The 23,105-nt window shown below is 57.1% G+C and overlaps 1 long non-coding RNA gene across 1 annotated transcript; it reads right to left on the reverse strand.

The window, feature by feature from the left end:
• Nucleotides 1-15,711: 15,711 nt before the first annotated feature.
• On the reverse strand, nt 15,712-19,743 carry LOC121269384. Its single transcript, XR_005941355.1, has 3 exons — nt 19,590-19,743; nt 17,189-17,224; nt 15,712-15,836 (listed from the first exon to the last, which is right to left on the reverse strand). It is a non-coding gene; the product is annotated as an uncharacterized LOC121269384 (long non-coding RNA).
• Between the last annotated feature and the right edge of the window lie 3,362 nt (nt 19,744-23,105).

Genomic DNA, 23,105 nt, shown 5'->3' on the forward strand with positions numbered 1-23,105 from the left:
GGGCTGGAGGAGGTTACAGAGATAGGGAGGGGTGTTGGGGCTGGAGGAGGTTACAGAGATAGGGAGGGTTTAGGGGCTGGAGGAGGTTACAGAGATAGGGAGGGTTGTAGGGGTGGAGGAGGTTACAGAGATAGGGAGGGGTGTAGGGCTGGAGGGGTTACAGAGATAGGGAGGGTTGTAGGGGCTGGAGGAGGTTACAGAGATAGGGAGGGTTGTAGGGCTGGAGGAGGTTACAGAGATAGGGAGGGTTGTAGGGGCTGGAGGAGGTTACAGAGATAGGGAGGGTTGTAGGGGCTGGAGGAGGTTACAGAGATAGGGAGGGTTGTAGGGGCTGGAGGAGGTTACAGAGATAGGGAGGGTTGTAGGGGCTGGAGGAGGTTACAGAGATAGGGAGGGTGTAGGGGCTGGAGGAGGTTACAGAGATAGGGAGGGTTGTAGGGGCTGGAGGAGGTTACAGAGATAGGGAGGGTTGTAGGGGCTGGAGGAGGTTACAGAGATAGGGAGGGGTGTAGGGGTGGAGGAGTGACAGAGATAGGGAGGGTGTAGGGGCTGGAGGAGGTTACAGAGATAGGGAGGGTTGTAGGGGCTGGAGGAGGTTACAGAGATAGGGAGGGGTGTAGGGGCTGGAGGAGGTTACAGAGATAGGGATGGTTGTAGGGGCTGGAGGAGGTTACAGAGATAGGGAGGGTTGTAGGGGCTGGAGGATGTTACAGAGATAGGGAGGGGTGTAGGGCTGGAGGAGGTTACAGAGATAGGAAGGTGTAGGGCTGGAGGAGGTTACAGAGATAGAGGGTTGTAGGGGCTGGAGGAGGTTACAGAGATAGGGAGGGTTGTAGGGGCTGGAGGAGGTTACAGAGATAGGGAGGGTTGTAGGGCTGGAGGAGGTTACAGAGATACGAAGGGGTGAGTTAGGGGCTGGAGGAGGTTACAGAGATAGGGAGGGTGTAGGGGCTGGTGGAGTTTACAGATATAGGGAGGGGTGTAGGGGCTGGAGGAGGTTACAGAGATAGGGAGGGTTGAATTTGGCTGAAGGAGGTTACAGAGACAGTGAGGGTTGTTTGGGCTGGAGGAGGTTACAGAGATAGGGGGGGTTGTAGGGGCTGGAGGAGGTTACAGAGATAGGGAGGGTTGTAGGGGCTGGAGGAGGTTACAGAGATAGGGAGGGGTGTAGGGGCTGGAGGAGGTTACAGAGATAGGGAGGGTTGTAGGGGCTGGAGGAGGTTACGGAGATAGGAGGGATGTAGGGGCTGGAGGAGGTTACAGAGATAGTGTGGGTTGTTGGGACTGGAGGAGGTTACACAGATAGGGCGTGTGTAGGGGCTGGAGGAGGTTACAGAGATAGGGAGGGGTGTAGGGGCTGGAGGAGGTTACAGAGATAGGGAGGGGTTTAGGGGCTGGAGGAGGTTACAGAGATAGGGAGGGTTGTAGGGGCTGGAGGAGGTTACAGAGATAGGGAGGGTTGTAGGGGCTGGAGGAGGTTACAGAGATAGGGAGGGTTGTAGGGCTGGAGGAGGTTACAGAGATAGGGAGGGTTGTAGGGGCTGGAGGAGGTTACAGAGATAGGGAGTGTTGTAGGGGCTGGAGGAGGTTACAGAGATAGGGAGCGGTGTAGGGCTGGAGGAGGTTACAGAGATAGGGAGGGTTGTAGGGGCTGGAGGAGGTTACAGAGATAGGGAGGGTTGTAGGGGCTGGAGGAGGTTACAGAGATAGGGAGGGTTGTAGGGGCTGGAGGAGGTTACAGAGATAGGGAGGGTTGTAGGGGCTGGAGGAGGTTACAGAGATAGGGAGGGTTGTAGGGGCTGGAGGAGGTTACAGAGATAGGGAGGGTTGTAGGAGCTGGAGGAGGTTACAGAGATAGGGAGGTGTGTAGGGGCTGGAGGAGGTTACAGAGATAGGGAGGGGTGTAGGGGCTGGAGGAGGTTACAGAGATAGGGAGGGTTGTAGGGGCTGGAGGAGGTTACAGAGATAGGGAGGGGTGTGTAGGGCTGGAGGAGGTTACAGAGATAGGGAGGTTGTAGGGCTGGAGGAGGTTACAGAGATAGGGAGGGGTGTAGGGGCTGGAGGAGTTTACAGAGATAGGGAGGTGTGTAGGTGCAGGAGGAGGTTACAGAGATAGGGAGGGTTGTGAGGGGCTGGAGGAGGTTACAGAGATAGGGAGGGTTGTAGGGGCTGGAGGAGGTTACAGAGATAGGGAGGGGGTGTAGGGGCTGGAGGAGGTTACAGAGATAGGGAGGGTTGTAGGGGCTGGAGGAGGTTACAGAGATAGGGAGGGGACTGAGGAGGTTACAGAGATAGGGAGGGTTGTAGGGGCTGGAGGAGGTTACAGAGATAGGGAGGGTTGTAGGGGCTGGAGGAGTTTACAGAGATAGGGAGGGTTGTAGGGGCTGGAGGAGGTTACAGAGATAGGGAGGGGTGTAGGGGCTGGAGGAGGTTACAGAGATAGGAGGGGGGTAGGGGCTGGAGGAGGTTACAGAGATAGGGAGGGGTTGTATGGGCTGGAGGAGGTTACAGAGATAGGGAGGGTGTAGGGGCTGGAGGAGGTTACAGAGATAGGGAGGGGTTGTAGGGGCTGGAGGAGGTTACAGAGATAGGGAGGGTTGTAGGGGCTGGAGGAGGTTACAGATAGGGAGGGGTTGTAGGGGCTGGAGGAGGTTACAGAGATAGGGAGGGGTGTAGGGGCTGGAGGAGGTTACAGAGATAGGGAGGCGTGTAGGGGCTGGAGGTGGTTACAGACATAGGGAGGGGTATAGGGCTGGAGGAGGTTACAGAGATAGGGAGGGTTTAGGGGCTGGAGGAGGTTACAGAGATAGGGAGAGTTGTAGGGGCTGGAGGAGGTTACAGAGATAGGGAGGGGTGTAGGGGCTGGAGGAGGTTACAGAGATAGGGAGGGTTGTAGGGGCTGGAGGAGGTTACAGAGATAGGGAGGGTTGTAGGGGCTGGAGGAGGTTACAGAGATAGGGAGGGTTGTAGGGGCTGGAGGAGGTTACAGAGATAGGGAGGGTTGTAGGGGCTGGAGGAGGTTACAGAGATAGGGAGGGTTGTAGGGGCTGGAGGAGGTTACAGAGATAGGGAGGGTTGTAGGGGCTGGAGGAGGTTACAGAGATAGGGGGGGTTGTAGGGGCTGGAGGAGGTTACAGAGATAGGGAGGGTTGTAGATGGGTGGAGGAGGTTACAGAGATAGGGAGGGGTGTAGGGGCTGGAGGAGGTTACAGAGATAGGGGGGTGTTGTAGGGGCTGGAGGAGGTTACAGAGAAGGGAGGGTGTAGGGGCTGGAGGAGGTTACAGAGATAGGGAGGGTTGTAGGGGCTGGAGGAGGTTACAGAGATAGGGAGGGGTGTAGGGCTGGAGGAGGTTACAGAGATAGGGAGGGTTGTAGGGGCTGGAGGAGGTTACAGAGATAGGGAGGGGTGTAGGGGCTGGAGGAGGTTACAGAGATAGGGAGGGGTGTAGGGCTGGAGGAGGTTACAGAGATAGGGAGGGTTGTAGGGGCTGGAGGAGGTTACAGAGATAGGGAGGGTTGTAGGGGCTGGAGGAGGTTACAGAGATAGGGAGGGTTGTAGGGGCTGGAGGAGGTTACAGAGATAGGGAGGGTTGTAGGGCTGGAGGAGGTTACAGAGATAGGGAGGGGTGTTTTGGGGCAGGAGAGGTTACAGAGATAGGGAGGGGTGTAGGGGCTGGAGGAGGTTACAGAGATAGGGAGGGTGTAGGGGCTGGAGGAGGTTACAGAGATAGGGAGGGTGTAGGGCTGGAGGAGGTTACAGAGATAGGGAGGGGTGTAGGGGCTGGAGGAGGTTACAGAGATAGGGAGGGGTGTAGGGGCTGGAGGAGGTTACAGAAATAGGGAGGAGTGTAGGGCCTGGATGAGGTTACAGAGATAGGGAGCATTGTAGGGCTGGAGGAGTTACAGAGATATGGAGGGGTGTAGGGGCTGGAGGAGGTTACAGAGATAGGGAGGGTTGTAGGGCTGGAGGAGGTTACAGAGATAGGGAGGGTGTAGGGGCTGGAGAGGAGGTTAGAGAGACAGGGAGGGTTGTAGGGGCTGGAGGAGGTTACAGAGATAGGGAGGGATGTAGGGGCTGGAGGAGGTTACAGAGATAGGGAGGGTTGTAGAGGCTGCAGGTGGTGACAGAGAAAGGGAGGGTTGTGGGGGTGGAGGAGGTTACAGAGATAGGGAGGGTGTTAGGAGCTGGAGGAGGTTACAGAGATAGGGAGGATTGTAAGGGCTGGAGGATGATACAGAGATAGGGAGGGTTGTAGGGGCTGGAGGAGGTTACAGAGATAGGGAGGGTTGTAGGGGCTGGAGGAGGTTACAGAGATAGGGAGGGTTGAAGGGACTGGAGGAGGTTACAGAGATAGGGAGGGTTGTAGGGGCTGGAGGAGGTTACAGAGATAGGGAAGGTTGTAGGGGCTGGAGGAGGTTACAGAGATAGGGAGGGTTGTAGGGGCTGGAGGAGGTTACAGAGATAGGGAGGGGTTTAGGGGCTGGAGGAGGTTACAGAGATAGGGAGGGTTTAGGGGCTGGAGGAGGTTACAGAGATAGGGAGGGTTGTAGGGGCTGGAGGAGGTTACAGAGATAGGGAGGGTTGTAGGGGACTTGAGGAGGTTACAGAGACACGGAGGGTTGTAGCAGCTGGCGGAGGTTACAGAGATAGAGGGTTGTAGGAGCTGGAGGAGGATAGAGTGATAGGGAGGGTTGTAGGGACTGGAGGAGGTTACAGAGATAGGGAGGGTGTAGGGGCTGGAGGAGGTTACAGAGATAGGGAGGGGTGTAGGGGCTGGAGGAGGTTACAGAGATAGGGAGGTGTGTAGGGGCTGGAGGAGGTTACAGAGATAGGGAGGTTTGTAGGGACTGGAGGAGGTTACAGAGATAGGGAGGGTTGTAGGGGCCTGATGAGGTTACAGAGATAGGGAGGGTGTTATGGCTGGAAGAGGTTACACAGTTAGGCAGGGGTGTAGGGGCTGGAGGAGGTTACAAAGATAGGGAGGGGTGTAGGATCTGGAGGAGGTTACAGAGATAGGGAGGTTTGTAGGGGCTGGAGGAGGTTACAGAGATAGGGAGGGTGTAGGGGCTGCAGGAGGTTAGAGAGATAGGGGGTTTGTAGGGATTGGAGGAGGTTCCAGAGATAGGGAGGGTCGGACGGGCTGGAGGAGGTTACAGAGATAGGGTCGTAGGGGCTGGAGGAGGTTACAGAGATAGGGAGGGGTGTAGGGGCTGGAGGAGGTTACAGAGATAGGGAGGGTTGTAGGGGCTGGAGGAGGTTACAGAGATAGGGAGGGTTGTAGGGGCTGGAGGAGGTTACAGAGATAGGGAGGGTTGTAGGGGCTGGAGGAGGTTACAGAGATAGGGAGGGGTGTAGGGGCTGGAGGAGGTTACAGAGATAGGGAGGGTTGTAGGGGCTGGAGGAGGTTACAGAGATAGGGAGGGGTGTAGGGGCTGGAGGAGGTTACAGAGATAGGGAGGGTTGTAGGGGCTGGAGGAGGTTACAGAGATAGGGAGGGGTGTAGGGGCTGGAGGAGGTTACAGAGATAGGGAGGGTGTTGGGGCTGGAGGGGGTAACAGAGATAGGGGGGTTTGGGACTGGAGGAGGTTACAGAGATAGGGAGGGAGGATTGTAGGGACTGGAGGAGGTTACAGAGATAGGAGGAGGTTGTAGGGGCTGGAGGAGGTTACAGAGATAGGGAGGGTTGTAGGGCTGGAGGAGGTTACAGAGATAGGGAGGGTTGTAGGGGCTGGAGGAGGTTACAGAGATAGGGAGGGTGTTGGGGCTGGAGGAGGTTACAGAGATAGGGAGGGTTGTAGGGGTGGAGGAGGTTACAGAGATAGGAGGGTGTAGGGGCTGGAGGAGGTTACAGAGATAGGGAGGGTGTAGGGCTGGAGGAGGTTACAGAGATAGGGAGGGGTGTAGGGGCTGGAGGAGGTTACAGAGATAGGGAGGGTTGTAGGGGCTGGAGGAGGTTACAGAGATAGGGAGGGTTGTAGGGACTGGAGGAGGTTACAGAGATAGGGAGGGTTGTAGGGGCTGGAGGAGGTTACAGAGATAGGGAGGGTTGTAGGGGCTGGAGGAGGTTACAGAGATAGGGAGGGTGTAGGGGCTGGAGGAGGTTACAGAGATAGGGAGGGTTGTAGGGGCTGGAGGAGGTTACAGAGATAGGAGGGTTGTAGGGGCTGGAGGAGGTTACAGAGATAGGGAGGGTTGTAGGGGCTGGAGGAGGTTACAGAGATAGGGAGGGGTGTAGTGGCTGGAGGAGGTTACAGAGATAGGGAGGGTGTAGGGGCTGGAGGAGGTTACAGAGATAGGGAGGGTGTAGGGGCTGGAGGAGGTTACAGAGATAGGGAGGGTTGTAGGGGCTGGAGGAGGTTACAGAGATAGGGAGGGTTGTAGGGGCTGGAGGAGGTTACAGAGATAGGGAGGGGTGTTGGGGCTGGAGGAGGTTACAGAGATAGGGAGGGTTTAGGGACTGGAGGAGGTTACAGAGATAGGGAGGGTTGTAGGGGCTGGAGGAGGTTACAGAGATAGGAGGGTTGTAGGGGCTGGAGGAGGTTACAGAGATAGGGAGGGTTGTAGGGGCTGGAGGAGGTTACAGAGATAGGGAGGGTTGTAGGGGCTGGAGGAGGTTACAGAGATAGGGAGGGGTGTTGGGGCTGGAGGAGGTTACAGAGATAGGGAGGGTTGTAGGGGCTGGAGGAGGTTACAGAGATAGGGAGGGTTGTAGGGGCTGGAGGAGGTTACAGAGATAGGGAGGGATGAATGGGGCTGGAGGAGGTTACAGAGATAGGGAGTGTAGAAGGGGCTGGAGGAGGTTACAGAGATAGGGAGGGTTGTAGGGACTGGAGGAGTTTACAGAGATAGGGAGGGTTGTGGTGCTGGAGGAATTTACAGAGATAGGGAGTGTTGTAGGGGCTGGAGGAGGTTACAGAGATAGGGAGGGTTGTAGGGGCTGGAGGAGGTTACAGAGATAGGGAGGGTTGTAGGGGCTGGAGGAGGTTACAGAGATAGGGAGGGGTGTAGTGGCTGGAGGAGGTTACAGAGATAGGGAGGGGTGTAGGGGCTGGAGGAGGTTACAGAGATAGGGAGGGTTGTAGGGGCTGGAGGAGGTTACAGAGATAGGAGGGTTGTAGGGGCTGGAGGAGGTTACAGAGATAGGGAGGGTTGTAGGGGCTGGAGGAGTTACAGAGATAGGGAGGGTTGTAGGGTGGAGGAGGTTACAGAGATAGGGAGGGGTTGTAGGGGCTGGAGGAGGTTACAGAGATAGGGAGGGGTGTAGGGGCTGGAGGACGGTACAGAGATAGGGAGGGTTGTAGGGGCTGGAGGAGGTTACAGAGATAGGGTGGGTTGTAGGGGCTGGAGGAGGTTACAGAGATAGGGAGGGATGTAGGGCTGGAGGAGGTTACAGAGATAGGGAGGGGTGTAGGGGCTGGAGGAGGTTACAGAGATAGGGAGGGTGTAGAGGCTGGAGGAGGTTACAGAGATAGGGAGGGGGTAGTGGCTGGAGGAGGTTACAGAGATAGGGAGGGGTGTAGGGGCTGGAGGAGGTTACAGAGATAGGGAGGGTGTAGGGGCTGGAGGAGGTTACAGAGATAGGGAGGGTGTTGGGCTGGAGGAGGTTACAGAGATAGGAGGGTTTAGGGGCTGGAGGAGGTTACAGAGATAGGGAGGGTTGTAGGGACTGGAGGAGGTTACAGAGATTGGGAGGGTTGTAGGGGTGGAGGAGGTTACAGAGATAGGGAGGGTTGTAGGGACTGGAGGAGGTTACAGAGATAGGGAGGGTTGTAGGGGCTGGAGGAGTTTACATTGATAGGGAGGGGTTGTTGCCTGGAGGAGGTTACAGAGATAGGGAGCGTTGTAGGAGCTGGAGGAGGTTTCGAAGATAGGGAGGGTTGTAGGGTCTGGAGGAGGTTACAGAAATAGGGAGGGTGTGTAGGGGCTGGAGGAGGTTACAGAGATAGGGAGGGTTGTAGGGGCTGGAGGAGGTTACAGAGATAGGGGGTGGAAGGGGCTGGAGGAGGTTACAGAGATAGGGAGGATTGTAGGGGCGGAAGGAGGTTACAGAGACAGGGAGGGTTGAAGGAGACTGAAGGAGGTTACAGAGATAGGGAGGTGTGTAGGGTCTGGAGGATGTTACAGAGATAGGAGGGTTGTAGGGACTGGAGGAGGTTACAGAGATAGGGACGGTTGTAGGGGCTGGAGGAGGTTACAGAGATAGGGAGGTTTGTAGGGGCTGGAGGAGGTTACAGAGATAGGGGGTGTGTTAGGTCTGGAGGAGGTTACAGAGATAGGGAGGGGTGTAGGGTTTGGAGGATTTGGAAAACGAGGTTTGTGAATTTAAAATCGAGGTGATGTTAACCGGGGGGGGGGGGGGGGGGTCAGTGTGGGTCAGCGAGCACAGCGGGTGAGGGGTGAAGGGGATTCACTGTGAGCTCGGTCAGGGGGGTGGAGGGTGGGTGAGGGGCAGCTGAGTTATGGACGAGGTGTAGTTGGCGGAGGGGTGGAATGTGGGAGAGCAGCCGGGAGAGACTCGGAACGGCCGAGTCCGGAGGGCGGGGTGGGGGAGGACAGGGCCTGGGTGAGGACTCCCACAGCCGATGAGCCGCGGCCGTGGTGAACGTGGGAGCCGTGACGGAGGTGGAAACAGCCTGTGGCAGTGTCGCTGCCTGTGCCTGATCGGAAAACGGGCTCAGGGTTAACCCTGGGTCGCGAGTGTGGACAGATTGTCCGAGCCTCGGATCGTTGCTGGGGAAGTGGAGGGGAGGGAGGGAGGGAGGGAGGGGGGGGGGGTTGGGTGGGGGGTGGGTGGAGTTCGGAGTCCACAGTCAGGGTACAATGAAACGATTATGGCCCGATTTAATCTCAATCGTGAATGGGAACAGCAACAATGCCGGAAGGTGAGAACCAGCTCAGCTGGTTGGAAATCAGACTCCCATCTTGGCAGTCGCCGCTGGAGTGGAAACAATGGGCTGCCTTCAGAGCGGAGACGACCTTGGGGAGAGCTGAGTTACGCTCCCACGGGAGGCAAAAGAATGCGGAACGAGCTGCCCGGACAATGGCAGAGAGGTGGAGCGAAACCAGTCAGACAAGAAGGGCAGGCTGGCGCCATTGCCAGGCTGGTCGCTCAACCGAGAGCCCGGCTTGAGTGGGGGGCGGGTGGGGGGGGTGGGTGGTGGTGGGGGGGGTGGGTGGCATCCAGGACGTTTGGAAAAACCCGCTCGGTGCCAACAAGAGGCAGAGGGAGGGCGTGGGTCGAGACCGGCAGCTGATGCAACGTGGAGTCCAAGAGCCCTGTGCGGGCACCCGAATAGGCAACAGGCGGTTAAAAGGAGGGGCGAGACTGATTCGGGACCCAAGAAGCAGGATTTGCCCCTGGAGGCAGCGGTGTGGGGTGTTGGGGGGTTGGTGGGGGTGGGTAAGTGAGGGTGGTAATTGCGGAGGGCGCTGGTCGGAAGGAGGGCTGGAGAGCTGCAGACGTTGCGGCCCTGGTTGAAGATAATCGATCGGTCTGCTTCCCCAAATGCGCACACCCCCGCGATCTCCTTCGGCGTTTGTGTGTCCCGGGGGCTCTCGCATGGATGAGGGAAGGGGGACAGGGCCACTTGGTCCGGGCTCAGCGTTTCGATGTTCGGTGGAAGGATGTAACCGGCCCGAGTTCATCAGGGATGCGGAGTACAGAGGGCGTGGGGAGTACAGAGGGCGTGGGGAGTACAGAGGGTGTGGGGAGTACAGAGGGCGTGGGGAGTACAGAGGGTGTGGGGGTGTGGGGAGCACAGAGGGTGTGGGGGTGTGGGGAGCACAGAGGGCGTGGGGAGTACATAGGGCGTGGGGAGTACAGAGGGCGTGGGGAGTACATAGGGCGTGGGGAGTACAGAGGGCGTGGGGAGTACAGAGGGCATGGGGAGTACATAGGGCGTGGGGAGTACAGAGGGCGTGGGGAGTACAGAGGGTGTGGGGAGTACAGAGGGCGTGGGGAGCACAGAGGGTATGGGGAGCACAGAGGGTGTGGGGGTGTGGGGAGCACAGAGGGCGTGGGGAGTACATAGGGCGTGGGGAGTACAGAGGGCGTGGGGAGTACATAGGGCGTGGGGAGTACGAGGGTGTGGGAGTACAGAGGGGTGGGGAGCACAGAGGGTATGGGGAGCACAGAGGGTGTGGGGGTGTGGGGAGCACAGAGGGCGTGGGGAGTACATAGGGCGTGGGAGTACAGAGGGCGTGGGGAGTACAGGGGTGTGGGGAGTACAGAGGGCGTGGGGGCACAGAGGGTATGGGGAGCACAGAGGGTGTGGGGGGTGTAGGGAGCACAGAGGGTGTGGGGGTGTGGGGAGCACAGAGGGCGTGGGGGTGTGGGGAGCACAGAGGGTGTGGGGGTGTGGGGAGCACAGAGGGCGTGGGGCGTGTGGGGAGCAAGAGGGTGTGGGGGTGTGGGGAGCACAGAGGGCGTGGGGGTGTGGTGGAGCACAGAGGGTGTGGGGGTGTGGGGAGCACAGAGGGTGTGGGGAGCACAGAGGGTGTGGGGACGTGGGGAGAAAAATCCTCACTGAAGAGATCATCAGCGGGATTTTTGTAAGTAGGTTGGGTGAAGGATGCAGGAATGTCACACACACACACACTGACCACCACACACACACACACGCTGTCACACTGACACACACACACACTGTCACACACACACACAGACACACACACAGACACCACAAACACACACACATGACACACACACACACACACACACCACTGACACACACACACACACAGACTGTCACACTGACACACACACACACACACTGACACACACACGACACACACACACACTGACCACACACACACACAGACTGTCACACTGACACACACACACCACACTGACACACACACAGACACACACACACACTGACACACACACAGACCACACACACACTGACACACACACACACACAGACTGTCACACTGACACACACACACACACACACACACACACACTGACACACACACACACTGTCACACTGACACACACACACAGACACACACACACACACACACTGCACACTGTCACACTGACACACACACATACACACACACACACCACTGTCACACTGACACACACACACAGACTCACACACCACACACTGACACACACACACAGTCACACTGACACACACACACACACACACACAGTCACACTGACACACACACTCACACCACACACACACACACACACACAGTCACACTGACACACACAGACACACACACCACCACACACTGACACACACACACACACACACAGTCACACTGACACACACACACACACACACACACTGTCACACTGACACACACACACACACTGACACACACACATGGACACACACACATGCACACTGACACACACACATGCACACTGACACACACACACATACTGATACACACACTGACACACACACACACACTGGCACACACACACTGACACACACACATGCACACTGACACACACACACACTGACACACACACACTGACACACTGACACACGCACACACACTGACAACACACACTGACACACACACCACACACTGACACACACACGCACACACACACACATGCACCATGACACAACACACACTGACAACACACACACACACACTGACACACTGACACACACACACACACACTGTCACACTGACACACACACACACTGACACACTGACACACAGACACACACAAACACTGACACACAGACACACACACACACACACACTGTCACGCTGACACACACACACACACTGACACACACACACAGTCACACTGACACCACACACACTGACACACACACGCACACACACACTGACACACCACACACACAAACCACACACACTGACACACACACACACAGTGACACACACTGATACATGAACACACACACACACACACACTGACACACACTGATACACTGACACACACACACACACACACACTGACACACACTAATACACTGACATACAAACACACACACACACACACACACAGACACACACACTGACACACACTGATACACTGACACACACACACTCACACACACACACACACACTGACACACACACTGACACACACACATACACTGACACACACACACACACTGACACACACACTGACACACACTGATACACTGACACACACACTGACACACACACACACACACACACTGACCACCACACACACACACACACACCACACTGACACACACACACACTCATACTCACGCACATACACTGACACACACACAGACACACACACACACTGACACACACACACACACTCACACACACACACTGACACACACACAGACACACACACACAGACACAAACACACACTGACACACACACACACTCTCCACACCACACACTGACACACACAGACACCCACACACACACAGAGACACACCACACACACACACACACACTGACACACACACACTCACACTCACACACACACTGACACACACACAGACCCACACACACCCTGACACACACACTCACACCCCACACTGACACACACACAGACACACACACACACACTGACACACACACACTGACACACACACACAGACACACACTCAAACACACACACTGACACACACACAGACACACACACACACACACACTGACACACACACAGACACAAACACACTGACACACACACACACACACTCACACACACACAATGACACAAACACACAAACCACACACACACTGAAACCACACACACACACGCACACACACACACACTGACACACACACCAGACACACACACACACACACAACACTGACACACACACACGGATACACACACACACAGACACACACACACTGACACACACACACACACACTCACACACACTCACACCACACACTGACACACACCACACTGACACACACACACACACACACTAACACACACCACTCACACACACACACACACTGACACACACACACACACACACACACAGACACACACACACTCACAGACACACACACACACACACTGACACACACACACTGACACTCACACACACACACTGACACACACACACACACACACACTGACACACACACACACACACACTCACACACACACACTGACACACACACAGACACACACACACACACACACTCTGACACACACACACACACACACTCACACACACACACTGACACACACACACACACAGACACCACACACACCACACACACACACTCACACTCACACACACACACTGACACACACAGAGACACACACACACACTGACACACACACACACACACACACACTCACACTCACACACACACACTGACACACACAGAGACCCACACACACACTGACACAACACACACACACTCAAACACACACACTGACACACACAGACACACAGACACCACACCACTGACACACACACACACACTGACACACACACACACTCACACTCACACACACACTGTCACACACATAGACACAAACACACTGACACACATACACACACACTCTCACACACACACTGACACACACACACACGCACACACACACTGACACACACACACACACACACACTCACACACACACACACACACTCCACTCAAACACACTCACACACAGAGACCACCACACTGACACACACAAACACAACACACACACTGACACACACACAACACACAACACACTGACACACACACACAGACACACACACACACTGACACACACACACACACACACACTGACACACACACACACACACTCACACTCACACACACACACTGACACACACAGAGACACACACACACACTGACACACACACACACACACACAAACACACACACTGACACACACACTGACACACACACACACTGACACACACACACACACACTCACACTCACACACACACACTGACACACCACACACAGACAACACACACACACTGACACACACACAGACACACACACACACAAACACACTCTCAGACCCACACACACACACTCAGACACACACACACACACACTCTGAACCACACACACACACACACTCAGACCCAAACACACACAGCCACACACACTCAGACCCACACACACACAGCCACACACACACTCTCAGACACACACACACACACACTCACACACACACTGACACACACACACACTGACACACACACTGACAACACACACAGACACACACAACACACTGACACACACACTCACACTCACACACACACACTGACACCACACACTGACACACACACCAGACACACACACTGACACACACACACACACACTCTCACACACACACTGACACACACACACAGACACACACATGACACACACACCACACACACACACTCACAACACACTGACACACACACAGACGCACACACACACTGACACACACACAACACACACACACACACCCACACACAGAGACACGACACACACATGACACAACAACACACACACCACACTGACACACACACAGACACACACACACTGACACACACACAGACGCACACACACACTGACACACACACACAGACACACACACTGACACACACACACACACACACTCTCACACACACACTGACACACACAGAGACACGCACACACACACTGACACACACACACAGACACACACACTGACACACACACACACACACACTCTCACACACACACTGACACTGACAGACACACACACACACTGACACCCACACACACACACACACTGACACACAGAGACACACATACACACCGACGCACACGCACAGACAGACACACACACACTGACACAACCACAGACACACACACACACTGAAACACACACAGACACACACAGACAGACACACAGACGCACACACATACACACACACACACACTGACACACACACAGACACGCATACACACACACACACACAGACACACACACATACACACACACACACATGCACACACACACTGGACACACACAGACACACACACACTGACACACACACAGACACACACACACTGACACACACACACGACACACACACACTGACACACACACACACACACACTGACACACACAGACACACACACACTGACACACACACAGACACACACACACTGACACACACACAGACGCACACACACACTGACACACACACAGACACACACACACTGACACACACACAGACACACACACACTGACACACACACAGACGCACACACACACTGACACACACACAGACACACACACAGACGCACACACACACAGACACACACACACTGACACACACACAGACACACACACACTGACACACACACAGACACACACACACTGACACACACACAGACGCACACACACACTGACACACACACACACTGACACACACACAGACGCACACACACACTGACACACACACACACTGACACACACACAGACACACACACAGACACACACACCCACCCCCAGTGATTCTAATCGCCATGATGGGTTGTACACGTGACTAGCTCCCTGGTTAAGACTCAGTCACCTGGTCTGGAGATGGAATCACATGGAGCCCTAACTTGATTAAGGCCTGGGACAGGGAAAGGAGGGGGGGTGGGGTGCGCTGCCCAAACTGGGGTTTCAAATTGGGCCAACCGAGCACTAGGCCGGGATCGAAGCCTGGGCGTTTCCTGAGGTGTGGCTGCGTTGCTCCAGCCCCGGTCACTCCCGCGTGGCCACTCACGCAGGACTTCTTTAAGGCTCCGTCCGTCCACTGCTCCATCGTGATGACCTCCTCGGTCCAGTCCTGAGCCTGGTCGGCGAGAAGCATCCTCATCGCCGAGCAGCGGCCTGTGTGGGAGGCGGAGGGGAGGGGTGGGGGTGGGGGTGGGGGTGGGGGTGGGGGAGGGGGGAGGGGGAGGGGGTGGGGGTGGGGGGTGGGGGTGGGGGGGGTGGGGGGAGGGGGAGGGGGTGGGGGGTGGGGGTGGGGTGGGGGGAGGGGGAGGAGGGGGAGGGGGTGGGGGTGGGGGTGGGGGTGGGGGTGGGGGTGGGGGGAGGGGGTGGGGGTGGGGGGAGGGGGTGAGGGAGTGGGTGGGGGTGGGGGGGGAGGGGGTGGGGGTGGGGGGAGGGGGGTGGGGGAGGGGGTGGGGGTGGGGGTGGGGGGTGGGGGTGGGGGGAGGGGGTGGGGGTGGGGGGTGGGGGTGGGGGAGGGGGTGGGGGGAGGAGGGGAGGGGGAGGGGGGTGGGGGTGGGGGTGGGGGTGGGGGTGGGGGGAGGGGGTGGGGGTGGGGGTGGGGGTGGGGGTGGGGGTGGGGGGAGGGGGAGGAGGGGGTGGGGGTGGGTGTGGGGGTGGGGGGAGGGGGTGGGGGTGGGGGGAGGGGGTGGGGGTGGGGGTGGGGGGAGGGGGAGGAGGGGGTGGGGGTGGGTGTGGGGGTGGGGGGAGGGGGTGGGGGTGGGGGGAGGGGGTGGGGGTGGGGGTGGGGGGAGGGGGAGGAGGGGGGTGGGGGTGGGGTGTGGGGGTGGGGGGAGGGGGTGGGGGTGGGGGGAGGGGGTGGGGGTGGGGGTGGGGGGAGGGGGAGGAGGGGGTGGGGGTGGGTGTGGGGGTGGGGGGAGGGGGTGGGGGTGGGTGTGGGGGTGGGGGGAGGGTGGTGGGGGTGGGGGTGGGGGGAGGGGGTGGGGGTGGGGGTGGGGGAGGAGGGGAGGGTGGTGGGGGTGGGGGAGGAGGGGGAGGGTGGTGGGGGGTGGGGGGAGGGGGTGGGGGTGGGTGTGGGGGGAGGGGGTGGGTGTGGGGGGTGGGTGTGGGGGGAGGGGGAGGGTGGTGGGGGTGGGGGTGGGGGGAGGGGGTGGGGGAGGGGGTGGGTGGTGGGTGTGGGGGGAGGGGGAGGGTGGTGGGGGTGGGGGTGGGGGAGGGGGTGGGGGTGGGTGGTGGGGGGTGGGGGTGGGTGGTGGGGGGTGGGGGTGGGGGTGGGGGTTTGGCGGGGTGAAGGGGGGAGGCACAAACACCAGGGGGTCAGACGAGCAGAAACCCCTAGAGGACACCACGCTACCGCTAACCCCCCTCCCCCTACAACCCCGCCCCCTCCACCACCCCACCACCCACCCCCACCCCTAACCACCTCCTACCCACCTCCCCCCCCAACGAACCATCTCCCCGTCCCTTCACTACACCCACCCCGAGACCCAGGGGCTGCCAGAGGGCCTTACCTCGGATCGGAAAGTAGATGATGGTGTAACTTGTCACTGGAAGACAAAAAAGGAAATGGTAGGGTTACATCAGGGCCCAGCGTTTCCTGTCCCATCCCTCCTCCCAATAAAAGGCAGAGGGAAGGAAAGAGGGGGGAGAGAGAGAGAGAGAGAGAGGGAGTGTGTGTGTCGGAGGGGGTGTTGGGGTGGGGGGGCACTGGGTTGGTTGGGAGAGAGAGAGAGAGAGAGAGAGAAAGTGAGGTTGTATGAGAGGGGGAGAGAGGGAGAGAGGGAGGGGAGAGTGGGAGAGAGAGGGAAGGTTACGCTGTGTGAGAGAGAGAGAAAGAGAATAGGGGGGAAGAGAGAGTGAGGGAGGGGAGAGAGAGAGGTTACGCTGTGTGAGAGAGAGAGTGAATGAGGGAGAGAGAGAGAGAGTGAGGGAGGGGAGAGAGAGAGAGAGAGAGAAGGTTACGCTGTGTGAGAGAGAGAGAAAGAGAATAGGGGGGAAGAGAGAGTGAGGGAGGGGAGAGAGAGAGAGAGAAGGTTACGCAGTGTGAGAGAGAGAGTGAATGAGGGAGAGAGAGAGAGAGTGAGGGAGGGGAGAGAGAGAGAGAGAGAGAGAAGGTTACGCTGTGTGAGAGAGAGAGAATGAGTGAGGGGAGAGAGAGTGAGGGAGGGGAGTGTGGGAGAGAGAGAGAGAATGAGGGAGGGAGGGGAGAGTGGGAGAGAGAGGGAAGGTTACGCTGTGTGAGAGAGAGAGAGAGAGAATAGGGGGGAAGAGAGAGTGAGGGAGGGGAGAGAGAGAGAGAGAGAAGGTTACGCTGTGTGAGAGAGAGAGAGAATAGGGGGGAAGAGAGAGTGAGGGAGGGGAGAGAGAGAGAGAGAGAAGGTTACGCAGTGTGAGAGAGAGAGAATGAGTGAGGGGAGAGAGAGTGAGGGAGGGGAGTGTGGGAGAGAGAGAGAGAGAATGAGGGAGGGAGGGGAGAGTGGGAGAGAGAGGGAAGGTTACGCTGTGTGAGAGAGAGAGAGAGAGAATGAGGGGGAGAGAGAGAGTGAGGGGGGAAGAGAGGGAATGAGGGAGGGAGGGGAGAGAGAGAAGGATACGCTGTGTGAGAGAGAGAGAGAGAATGAAGGGGGGGGGGGGGGGAGAGAGAGAATGAGGGGGGTGTGGAGAGAGAGGGAAGTGGGATGAAATTTTGTTTATAAACTCTGCCGGGATAAAAAGAGGTACTTGGAGAAAGTGTGTGTAAACAGTTTCCCCCTGACACACAGACACACACAGACACACACACACACACACACACACACAGACACACACACACATAGACACACACACACACACACACACACACATACACACACACACACAGACACACACACAGACACACGCAGACACACACACACACACACAGATATACACACACACAGACACATACCCACAAACACACAGACAAATACACACACACACAGACACACACACACACACACAGATATACACACACACAGACACATACCCACAAACACACAGACAAATACACACACACACAGACACACACACACACACGCACACAGACACACACACACATAGACACACACACACATACACACACACAGACACACGCAGACACACACACACACACAGATATACACACACACAGACACATACCCACAAACACACAGACAAATACACACACACACAGACACACACACACACACACAGATATACACACACACAGACACATACCCACAAACACACAGACAAATACACACACACACAGACACACACACACACACACAGATATACACACACACAGACACATACCCACAAACACACAGACAAATACACACACACACAGACACACACACACACACACGCACACAGACACACACACACATAGACACACACACACATACACACACACAGACACACGCAGACACACACACACACACACAGATATACACACACACAGACACATACCCACAAACACACAGACAAATACACACACACACAGACACACACACACACACACAGATATACACACACACAGACACATACCCACAAACACACAGACAAATACACACACACACAGACGCACACACACACAGACACACACAGACACACACACAGACACACACACACACAGACACACACATACACACAGACACACACACACACACAGACAGACAGACACACACACATACACACACACAGACACACACACACACAGACACACACACACAGACACACACACACACACACACACACACAGACACACACAGACACACACACTCACACACACACAGACACACAGACACACACACACGTACACCCACACACACACACAGACACACACACTCACACACACACACACACACACACACACAGACAGAGCAGGCAAAGGTCCACCCGGCACAAACTTACTGACTGCCAGGAGCGGGCAGAGAGTTCCAGAAACTTCTCACAGGCAAACTGCTCTCCTCCGACTGTGGGAATGCGACCTAGCGAGTGTGAGAGAGAGAGAGAGAGTGAGGGAGGGAGGGAGTGTGGGGGAGAGATAGAGAGAATCTTCCCTCTGACCCATAGAGAGGTGTGGCTTTATGCGCAGTGACAATGGCACCAGGCCAGAGGCCCTGGGCTGGAGGAGGGCCAGAAGCTGGTCAGCTTCCCTGATTCAGCACAAACTGTGCCAAACTGCTGTAAATCACATAACCAGCTCGACTGTGGATCGGGGCTGTCCCCATTCAGCCTGTAATCCCTCAGCACTGCTCAAGGCCATTCCAGGCCTCCTCGCCTGTACCTCACAGGGCAGCCAGAGGCTGTTCCTCCTCCCACCTGTACCTCACAGGGCAGCCAGAGGCTAATCCTTCTCCCGCCTGTACCTCACAGAGCAGCCAGAGGTGGCTCCTTCTCTGCCTGTACCTCACAGGGCAGCCAGAGGCTGTTCCTCCTCCCGCCTGTACCTCACAGGGCAGCCAGAGGCTGTTCCTCCTCCCACCTGTACCTCACAGGGCAGCCAGAGGCTGTTCCTCCTCCCGCCTGTACCTCACAGGGCAGCCAGAGGCTGTTCCTTCTCCGCCTGTACCTCACAGGGCAGCCAGAGGCTGTTCCTCATCCTGCCTGTACCTCACAGGGCAGCCAGAGGCGGCTCCTTCTCCGCCTGTACCTCACAGGGCAGCCAGAGGCTGCTCCTTCTCCGCCTGTACCTCACAGGGCAGCCATAGGCTGTTCCTCCTCCCGCCTGTACCTCACAGGGCAGCCAGAGGCTGTTCCTCCTCCCGCCTGTACCTCACAGGGCAGCCAGAGGCTGTTCCTTCTCCGCCTGTACCTCACAGGGCAGCCAGAGGCTGTTCCTCCTCCCACCTGTACCTCACAGGGCAGCCAGAGGCTGTTCCTCATCCTGCCTGTACCTCACAGGGCAGCCAGAGGCTGCTCCTTCTCCGCCTGTACCTCACAGGGCAGCCAGAGGCTGTTCCTCCTCCCGCCTGTACCTCACAGGGCAGCCAGAGGCTGTTCCTCCTCCCGCCTGTACCTCACAGGGCAGCCAGAGGCTGTTCCTTCTCCGCCTGTACCTCACAGGGCAGCCAGAGGCTGTTCCTCATCCTGCCTGTACCTCACAGGGCAGCCAGAGGCGGCTCCTTCTCCGCCTGTACCTCACAGGGCAGCCAGAGGCTGCTCCTTCTCCGCCTGTACCTCACAGGGCAGCCAGAGGCTGTTCCTCCTCCCGCCTGTACCTCACAGGGCAGCCAGAGGCTGTTCCTCCTCCCGCCTGTACCTCACAGGGCAGCCAGAGACTGTTCCTTCTCCGCCTGTACCTCACAGGGCAGCCAGAGGCTGTTCCTCCTCCCACCTGTACCTCACAGGGCAGCCAGAGGCTGTTCCTCATCCTGCCTGTACCTCACAGGGCAGCCAGAGGCTGCTCCTTCTCCGCCTGTACCTCACAGGGCAGCCAGAGGCTGTTCCTCCTCCCGCCTGTACCTCACAGGGCAGCCAGAGGCTGTTCCTCCTCCCACCTGTACCTCACAGGGCAGCCAGAGGCTGTTCCTTCTCCGCCTGTACCTCACAGGGCAGCCAGAGGCTGTTCCTCATCCTGCCTGTACCTCACAGGGCAGCCAGAGGCGGCTCCTTCTCCGCCTGTACCTCACAGGGCAGCCAGAGGCTGCTCCTTCTCCGCCTGTACCTCACAGGGCAGCCAGAGGCTGTTCCTCCTCCCGCCTGTACCTCACAGGGCAGCCAGAGGCTGTTCCTCCTCCCGCCTATACCTCACAGGGCAGCCAGAGGCTGTTCCTTCTCCGCCTGTACCTCACAGGGCAGCCAGAGGCTGTTCCTCCTCCCACCTGTACCTCACAGGGCAGCCAGAGGCTGTTCCTCATCCTGCCTGTACCTCACAGGGCAGCCAGAGGCGGCTCCTTCTCCGCCTGTACCTCACAGGGCAGCCAGAGGCTGTTCCTCCTCCCACCTGTACCTCACAGGGCAGCCAGAGGCTGTTCCTCATCCCGCCTGTACCTCACAGGGCAGCCAGAGGCTGTTCCTTCTCCGCCTGTACCTCAAAGGGCAGCCAGAGGCGGCTCCTTCTCCGCCTGTACCTCACAGGGTAGCCAGAGGCTGCTCCTTCTCCGCCTGTACCTCACAGGGTAGCCAGAGGCTGCTCCTTCTCTGCCTGTACCTCACAGGGTAGCCAGAGGCTGCTCCTTCTCCGCCTGTACCTCACAGGGTAGCCAGAGGCTGCTCCTTCTCCGCCTGTACCTTGGCGCAGTCTCCCTCCCGCTCCAGGTCCCGATTCCTCCTCCTGTTCCTGTGTGACAGGCTCGAGGGGCTGAGGGGCTGGGCAATGATAAATAATAATTCAATTCTATCGGCAATTCCACTAGGAAACCTTTTGCAAATCAGTCACTGACAACTATTAAATGGGTAAATTCTAAAAATTAACAAGTGGCAGGGGATTACAACTCTACATTATACCCAGTGTCAGCATCGAGTGCTCCCAGGGCAGGTACAGCATGTGTTAGATACAGTGTAGATCTCCCTCTACATTACCCTGACAGTGTGTCGCCCACACTTTATCCCCAGTGTCAGCATCGAGCGATCCCAGGGCAGGTACAGCACGGGTTAGGTACAGTGTAGATCTCCCTCTACATTACCCTGACAGTGTGTCCCTCCCCCCATTTTATACCCAGTGTCAGCATCGAGCGCTCCCAGGGCAGGTACAGCACGGGTTAGATACAGTGTAGAGCTCCCCGTATTGTGTAGCTCTCCTGCCGGTGTCCGGACTGTAATATCGCTGATTTCCCTTTGTGGAATGTGGTTTGCCTGTCACCCGGTCCTCCCTCCCTGCCGTCTGTGTAACCTTCCCTCTGCCCTTACCCCCTTCTCCAACTGCTCATCCTTCAGGGCGCTTTCACCAAACTCAATAGACTTGCACAGTTTGGGAGGTCGGACAGAGCTTTGGCCCACCACCTGTCGCCTGTGTACCCAGATTACCACCAAGGCCTGAGTCCATTCTTTCAACATCCGCCTGCGACTCTTCACTGCCTTACCTTTTTGCACATCTTCTCTCCAAATCACCCTCCCCTCGCTGACACACCCCTCACCCCTCTCTTGTCCGCTTCGGATTGAAGACCCCAACCCGTGGGCCCCGCTCAATCCCCCACCCCCGCTCCCCCCTCCAACTCCTCATAACCTTCCCGATGTTATGATCAGTAATCCCTATTCCCGGCCTTCCTGAGGGGCCCTTTCTCGTGAGGCGCCACACGATGCCAGAAGCCAGTTCCCAACTGGGTTCCTTGCCACCCTAAGAATCTAGCTACACTCCACAATCGCGTTCTGCACAGTTACTGCCCCCTTTGATGGAAGGGACCACATGAAGGCTTTAGCCCACCCTCATGAATGATTCACCCCTCGCACGCACACCTGACCTTCCCCCGATGCACACTCTGCCCG

Source organism: Carcharodon carcharias, chromosome 24 (genome assembly GCF_017639515.1).
Source record: "Carcharodon carcharias isolate sCarCar2 chromosome 24, sCarCar2.pri, whole genome shotgun sequence".
Lineage (NCBI taxonomy): Eukaryota > Metazoa > Chordata > Chondrichthyes > Lamniformes > Lamnidae > Carcharodon > Carcharodon carcharias.